The following is an 8,338-nucleotide window of genomic DNA, read 5'->3' as shown; positions in this document are numbered from 1 at the left end:
TTGGTTTAACACTTTTTTAAAAAAGATTTTATTTATTTATTGGAGAGAGGGAGACAGAAAGAGCACAAGCATGGGGAGGGGCAGGGGGAGAGGGAAAAGCAGACTCCCCGCTGAGCAGGGAGCCCCTACCTGAGGCTCACTCCCAGGACCCTGGGATCATGACCTGAGCCAAAGGCAGACACTTAACAGACTGAGCCACCCAGGTGCCCCTGTTTTAACACTTTGATCTAATATTCATTATCTCAGACTACATCCAGATTATTTTGATACTTGTTATAGATGTTACAACTAAAAAAAGTTGCCTCATAATATACATATAAGAGATTATATTGTTTACTGCACTGTCATGATATTCATTTTTCAATCTGCTCTGTTGTATGAAAGTGTTTTTTACTGAAATTTGACATGTACATTTTTACCATCTTTAACATTAATCAGTTTTTCTTGCAGATTAATTAATCTTGTAAATTAATCCTCAGGCATTTTTGTATTATTAACAAATGGCCATAAACCATCTGAAACTCATTTAGAAGATTCATATACAAACTAGAGAATTCCATTTCTAAATTTAAATGTGTTGATATATAGGTGTTTAAATACATGACTTACTTATGTCATTTGATAACAAAAAATTTAAAAATGGGAATATTCACAAACATTGATGTTCTAAATGTTCTCTCCATAGCTTTTTTCTCTCCTCAAAGAAGTTACTTTCTTTAAAAAAATAAATAATTTGAGAGAGAGGAGAGAGTTGGGGGAGGGGAAGAAGGAGAGGGAAAGAGAGTCTTAAGCGGACTCCATGCTGAGCACAGAGCCCACGGCAGGGCTGGATCTCACAACCCTGAGATCACCACCTGAGCCAAAATCAAGAGCTGGATGCTTAACCAACCTCACCACCCAGGTGCCCTGAAGTTTCTTTCTTATATAAAAATATTTACATTTACCTTGAAGGAACAGATAAAGCACATATGACATTTTAAATCTATTGTCATCATAGAAAAGGCCTGCAAATTTAGAATCAATTTCATTAAAAGAAAAATGTATAATTTATCTTTAATTTGCTAACTCTATAACTTGTTTAAATACTCTCCCTTAAGATAACGAACAACTGAGTGATATATAGGATGTTCCTGATGAGTTCTTTTCTTATTATAAAATATTATAAGAACTCCACTAATTTAAATTATCCACATCCATAGCATCTGAGGGCAGCTTATATAAGCACTGCAAGTGAGGGCAAGATAGACCCTCTCTGTCAAGGTTCCTTTCAAGATTTGTGTCCATTCAACATATGGGTCAAGTAAGAAAGCCATACTGATCTTTGTATTTTAAAAATTAGTTAAGAAATGTAAATAGATTTTTAAAAAGATTTTATTTATTCATTTATTTGAGAGAGAGAGAGAAAGCCAGGGGTAAGGGAAGTTGTGGAGGGAGAAGGATAAGGAGACTCTGTGCTGGGCACAGAGCCCGATGCAGGGCCAAATCCCACAACCCTGAGATCATGACCTGAGTTGAAATCAAGACTAGGACACTTAACTGACTGAGCCACCCAGGCACCCCAAGAAATGTAAATAGGTTTTTTTTTTTTATGTTATGTTAGTCACCATACAGTACTTCATTAGTTTTTGATGTAGAGTTCCATGATTCATTATTTGCGTATAACACCCAGTGCTCATTATAATACGTGCCCTCCTTAATACCCATCGTATTCTTCCTACATTCAGTGGTTTTATTATTTTGTAAAACCCAATTTGTAGACCTCTGGCCTAGAGAATAAATCCCATATTCTCTTGTATATAGAGTTCAAAGCCTTCTGAGATTTTACTTCTGTTTGATGGCTCACCTGTAATTCCCTATCCTGTAGATTTTTTCATGTTATTCATTCTGCATAGAGTACTCTTCTCCCTCATTTCCTTGGTTTTTCCTCATCTGGTTCTCAAAATTCCACTCATCGTTCAAGCCATAGGACCTGACCGAATAGCAAATGTTGGTTGAATGAAAGGCCTTCTGTTCATTTCTTTTTGTGTACCTTTCTTAGCTTGTAATTACATATCCATTTATTTGTTGACCTGTTTGTTTGTATTTATGACTAGACCCAAGACCCACAAACGGGGACTGCCACCATTAAATGTGTACCTAGGTCAATGACTAGCATAAAATAAGTGCTTTATAATAGTTTATCAGATGATTCATCATCCCCTCTAGCTATAATTAATATTTTCCTTTTCTGTTCTCAAAATCTGTATTTATATAGAGTAGGTACTCAATACCTATTGAATTAGAATAAGATTCAGTAAGTGGCTCAGGCTTTTTGAAGGTTTGTTTTTTTGTTTTTTGCTTTGTAGTTAGATCTGACCCAGTGGTAAAGGTGCAAGTGGAATTTTGATTGCTGGAGTGTCGTATAGTTGAGATGGAAAGTTATTTGGAAGTGTGCCTGATGCTGAACATCAAATCTTTAGTTGTTCACTTACCACAGTCATGTCTGTATATGTTATTTCACAGCAATGTGCAAATTGCTTATGACTGTACCCAGTAGAATGGTACTCTATCTGAGCTCATTTGCAGCAGTTTAAAAACAAACTCCAGAGCCCAATATCACAACTGTTTTCTTCCTTTTTGATCTTACCTCATTAGGGGGACAGGGTAGGGGTTGTATAATGTGCTGAAATCTGTCAATACTTTGTGCTTCTTATTCATTAAAACCTTCAGATGCTGTTTTCCTAGTGGCTCCATTTACCAGGGAGGGCGAGGAGAAAAACACTAAACAGGTGTTCTTAACTTAAAAAACAGCAATTTCAAGCAACTCACAAGGGGGGAAGTTGGAAATTTTCAGATTCTGAAGTTGTCACTGGGAGATAAATTTGGGTTACACATTCGCCTCTCATAAACAGACTTTCTTTAACATAAATTTCTGTAGTGCATGAGGCACCTGATTTCTCTGGGGGCAGACATGCTTCACGGAGCAATCGTGCTGCAAAGAGATAGTGTATATTTTCCAAGCCTTCTTCCAAATGCACAAAAATGAGCTGGAGGAGTAGTATGCTGAGCTGCTAATACGAAATTCCAGCTTCCCCTGGCAGGGAGTAAAATACCTATGGTAAATATTTGGCTTGATTGATGGGAAAGTGTCTGAATTTTGAGTAACCTAAATTCAAGCTTAAATATTTCTGTAATACCATAAGAAGATTATTTGTCAAATAAACAATGAGGTACATTAGGTATCTTATACAACAGGATTGCATAGTACTGGTTTGCTTCTGAGGTAGTAGCTATTTGAAGCAAGGAGAGAGTTAAAAGAAATAATTCTTACAGCACTGCTGCTTAAAACGTGGTCCCCAGGCCAGTTGTGTTATAGCATTACATGGCAGCTTGTTAGAAATGCATATTCCTGGGCCACATTCTAGAAATACTGAATCAGAAATTCTGGGAGTGGAGTCTAGCAATCTGTGTTTTGGCAAGTGCCCCAGGTGATTTTGATATATGCAAAAGTTGGAGAATGATTGTTCTGCTGGCATTTGGTTCATTAATTCATTCAGCAAATATTTTGGGTATCTAGTAATTTCTAGACTTTCTTTTTTAGGCACTGATAGTACAGCAGCATGAACAAATAGTCAAACTCTTATTTTCTTGCAGTTTATATTCTAGTGAGCAATCTGGGAAAGTCAAAGGAAATGAGGAATTCATTAGTTTGCATTTGTCATTTTGGGCCCTGCAAGATGCCCTTTTTAGTGACCACGATGTTTGAGGCAGGCTTGGCAGAATTTGCAGTGTAAGCATTTGGAAACTGAACTGAACTTCATTTTATAGATTAACCACTTTCCCTTTCATGGCCAGCCCTCCTGGGACTGGTTTAAAAATCTCTAGATGCTCAAGATCCATGACTTACCTAAATGGGCAGCTGATGGGCATATATTTGTTCCCCCAAATAATTTGTTAATCATCTCTCTGTGCTTGGCTCTCTAGTATGGGCAGTGGAAATGGATTGACTGGCATGATTTCCAGCATCTGGGCTCTTACTTTACAAAGGATTGTCATTGAACCAAATGGTGTAAAGGACATACAACAGACATATATCAGTTAATAGAAAGATGCCTTAGATTATTAAATAAGCTTATCATGAAAAATTGGAGGAATAGCGTGTCCTGAGCATTTGGTATTAGGTAGGCTAGAATCAGTAGAAATTTGTTACCTTTCATCAAATGTTTTTTCCCAACTTTGAAAATTTTCGTAATAAAACATACAAATAAGTCAAAAGACAAGAGTAATAAACACCAATATAATATCCTTTAAGATTTACCATCTATACTTCCTCTTTCTCTCTCTCCCTACATACACACACACACTGTTTTGCCATTCCATTTGAAAGTTTAAGTTGCACATATTAAAAAATTTCACCCATTAATAATTCAGTCTGGATCTCTTAAGAATAAGGACATTTGCTTAAGTTACCACAATGTTATTATCATTTCTAAGAAAATAACACTTCCATAACAGAATCCCCCCACTTTGTTTTCTCCACAACATTGACTTATTGAAGAATTCAAGTCAGTTACTATGTATTATTTCCCAGATTCTTGATTTGCCTGTTTCCTCTTGGTGTTATTTTATGTGTACCCCTGTTCCCTGAATTTACTGTGCACCAAAATTTAGGTCTAGAGGCTTGATTGGCTTTCATCCAATAGTTGTTTAAATGTCTGTAATGTGGGGCGCCTGGGTAGCGCAGTCGTTAAGCGTCTGCCTTTGGCTCAGGGCGTGATCCCGGCGTTCTGGGATCAAGTCCCGCATCAGACTCCTCTGCTGGGAGCCTGCTTCTTCCTCTCCCACTCTCCCTGCTTGTGTTCCCTCTCTTACTGGCTGTCTCTCTGTCAAATAAATAAATAAAATCTTAAAAAAAAAATAAATGTCTGTAATGTGCCAGTCACAGTTCACTAAGCTAAACAGACAGTCTTGCTCCCATGAAGCTCAAATTCTTTTTAGGGAAGACATATATTAAATAGGCATATTAGAAACCTATATAAAGATAATTTCCCCTAATGGTAAATGCTATGATGAAAATTAAATATGATGATATGACAGTGACTTAGTGACAGTTGGTGACAGGGGATAACCAAGCAAGACCTCATTGTGGAGATGGTATTTGAGCTGTGATCCAAATGGAAATGACAGGAAGTGGGGGAGAGGGGCAAAGAATATCAGTTGCTAAACCCACTGACTGAAACAGAGACTTCCTGGAGGATGTTGAATTTCATGAGTTTGTTGAGTGAAGGAAGGGAAATCTTTGGAAATATTTGAGAATTTTAGGAGGATAATCATGTGAGTCATTGGACAGGGGTTCTTGAGAAGTCTTGATCCATCAGATAATAATTCCAGTGAATTGTGGAGCCTATTCCCTTTTGTTAGTAACTGCACGTATATACCTGGCTGATGCAGTGACGCCAACACAGTGGACATAAAGAGAAAGTCAAAAAATCATCAGGAAGCATAATTCAGATTTGTTGAGTACTCTTGAGCATCTTTATCCTTGCAAGTTCCTGAAATGCCATATAGAACTTCACTGGGAATTGTATACTAGAAAAATCCAGTGTTCCACTGTGGAAAGTGGGGAAGTTGGAATTATTCTGAGTTCTTCCTCCATGTTTACCATCCTTCCTGTCCCTTCAAAATGTGTGTCCTTCTGTTATTCAGGCCTGTTTTTATGACTTGCTGGAGTCCAATCTGCCTTTATGAATGTAACTGTATTAAACATATGCAGATAAATATGAGTAATGACATTTATAGTGACTACAGAGGGGAACTGAAGAAGATGCTTTTCTGAACAGTTTTCATTTGGCTCCTTGGCAGAAAAGCAGTATAAAACTGGGTTTTCAAGTGCACTTGTATGCCATAGTAGTGCAGTGGATAATTGTCTCAGATGAAATATCCACCTACCTACATAGTACACATCTAGTAGGAGGTAGCTGGTCCATGGTTGATTTCTCAGCTAGCATTTGACATAGCGCACGGGTGAGGTTTTGGCACCTGTCAGAGAGATTAAAGGAAATGCTATCTCTGGAAGTACATGGAGAGGGAGCCGACTAAGCTGTGGCTGTTGAAATGAGAATCCTCAGAGAGAGAAACACACTGGAGCAGCTGACATTCCTCATAGCTCTTCCCCATAACTGTTCCTCACGATAGGCCTCAGTCTGCCCATCTGTGAAACCCATCTGTGAAATGTATTTATTGAAAATGCTTGATGAATTGATGTGTCAGGAAAAACAACTAAAAAAGAAGACATTCACCATCATGTAGTATTTCTAGGGATTTGTAATCAATGCTTATGGTTCTGTGCAAGTTGAATTCTGTTTTTGATTTATGTCTTTCTCAGTAAAATGCTGTATGTGTGCATGCATGTGGGTGCTTGTGCTTACCCTCGAGAAGGACCAAAGAGGATGAATACGTTATTCCATTATAATACAAACACATTTCAGAAAAATTTGGAGTTAATTTATATATTTTCAAAAGGCTGTGGTATGAAACATTGCTGTCCAATTAAAATTCCAGGGATTATGGAAATATTCTATAGATGCATTGTCCTGTACAATAGCCACTATCCACACGTGGCTGTGGAGCACTTGAAATGTGGCTGGTGTGAAGGAGGAACTGAATTTTTAATTTAATTAATTTAAGTAGCCACATGTAGTTGGTACCTACCATTTTAGACAGAACAGGTCTAAAGAGCTGTTGAGAATGCTTTTAAAAGTCAGCAACTGGTTATTCAGTCTGCCAGCTTGATTATTTTATTCTTGGATTCTGATTATTCGTTTATTTTCTTGTGTTTAAATGTGCACCGGTTGCCACTCCCCTGCCACTTCCTTCCCCCTCCTGGTTTCTCTCTCTCTCTCTCTCTCTCACACACACACACCTTATTGCTAAGTATCAAAATTTTTTTAATATACACACTTCTTGAGGCAGTATTCTGTACATATTATGCTGCGTCAAAGTTTTCAGCATTTGTTCTCCTTTTTAATTGAGAACCAGATGTTAACCCTGATTTAAATTCTCAGAGGTAATTGATGTCTTCCATGCTGGTCAAATCCTTCTCCTTAACCTTCTGGTAGTATCTCCGCTGTTATCAGCCCTTGCTTTAAGATTGCTTTTTAGCCTCTTTGGTGCTGCAATATCTTGAGTGTCTGTCTTTTTCCATTGGTCTTTTTCTCTTTTTTCCAGTGTCCTTCAACATTATGGATATTTCCCACAGCTCAAATTTACTCTCCTGGATTCAGCCAAAAGCTCTGATTAAGGTTTTAAGGAAATATATCTACCTGATCTCTCCAATGGTCTGTCTGAAAATCTCACACTTTTTCCTTGGAATTTCTTGATGTGTAAAAATCCAAGTTTAATATTAAAACAACTTATAATTTGATTAATAATCAAAATTAACCCCCCTGTGTTGAAAATGCACCACCATATTTCCTGTTATGAAAAGTTGAAAGCTTGGTCATCCTTACTTTGCATGCTTTCTTATTCTCCTTCTCAACTAAGTCAACATATGCTGGCAATTCTTTTTTTTTTTTTTTTAATAAAATATGTGATGTTTCATGAATTTGCATGTCATCCTTGCTGAGCAACCATGCTAATCTTGTCTGTATCATTCTAATTTTAGTGTGTACTACCAAAGCAAGTACAGTTTTTCTTTTCTAATTGATGTTGGGTTATAACTAGTTTCCTTTTCCACTGCCCATATCTTGACTTAGGTCTTCTTTGGTTTATGTGTGCGTTATTTCAGTCCCCTAATTAGACTTATTACATTCAGTTTCAATTGAGGTTGTACTAACTATTCCATTTCTACCTTACCTGCTTTTTCTGCATGCATCCTACCCTCTGGGTACATTGGCTTAACCCACTCTTGCGGAATCATTCTTTCCAACCATATGCTATTGCTTAATACTACTAGCTCTGCCAAAAGTTGAATTTTCTTATTCGTGTATTTAGATCCTCCTTGCCTAAGTCTTTTAAGGTTTGTTCTGTTTTTCATACATTATTTACCATCTGTGTGTTGAGTGCATGCTTTTGCAGGCATGAGCTTTAGTGCTTAACTCATATAATAAGAGGATCTCTGCTTTCAAGGAGCTTAACATTGTAATAGGGAATCTGACAAGTAAATAAGCAGTTATGGTACAGTATGATAAACCTGCATCTCATCATCATCTAGAAACCATCCCAAACACTTGCTTCTCTGAACTCATAGAGATTACTCCTTGGCCACTTAATTACATTACTCATTTTTGTCTTGTCACCTGTTGATTTTACTATTATGTGTTAATCTTATTTCCTCTGTTAGATTATAAACTCCTTGAGG

General features: G+C 37.3%; 1 non-coding gene across 1 annotated transcript; it reads right to left on the bottom strand.

Moving 5' to 3' along the window:
• Positions 1 to 7,559: 7,559 nt before the first annotated feature.
• On the bottom strand, positions 7,560 to 7,664 carry LOC123788646 (U6 spliceosomal RNA). Its single transcript, XR_006778561.2, has one exon. It is a non-coding gene; the product is annotated as a U6 spliceosomal RNA (small nuclear RNA).
• Between the last annotated feature and the right edge of the window lie 674 nt (positions 7,665 to 8,338).

The sequence above is a fragment of the Ursus americanus genome, chromosome 15, assembly GCF_024610735.1.
Source record: "Ursus americanus isolate L20-20 chromosome 15, mUrsAme1.1.p, whole genome shotgun sequence".
Classification (NCBI taxonomy): domain Eukaryota; kingdom Metazoa; phylum Chordata; class Mammalia; order Carnivora; family Ursidae; genus Ursus; species Ursus americanus.
This window is presented reverse-complemented; position numbering and strand designations above follow the sequence as displayed.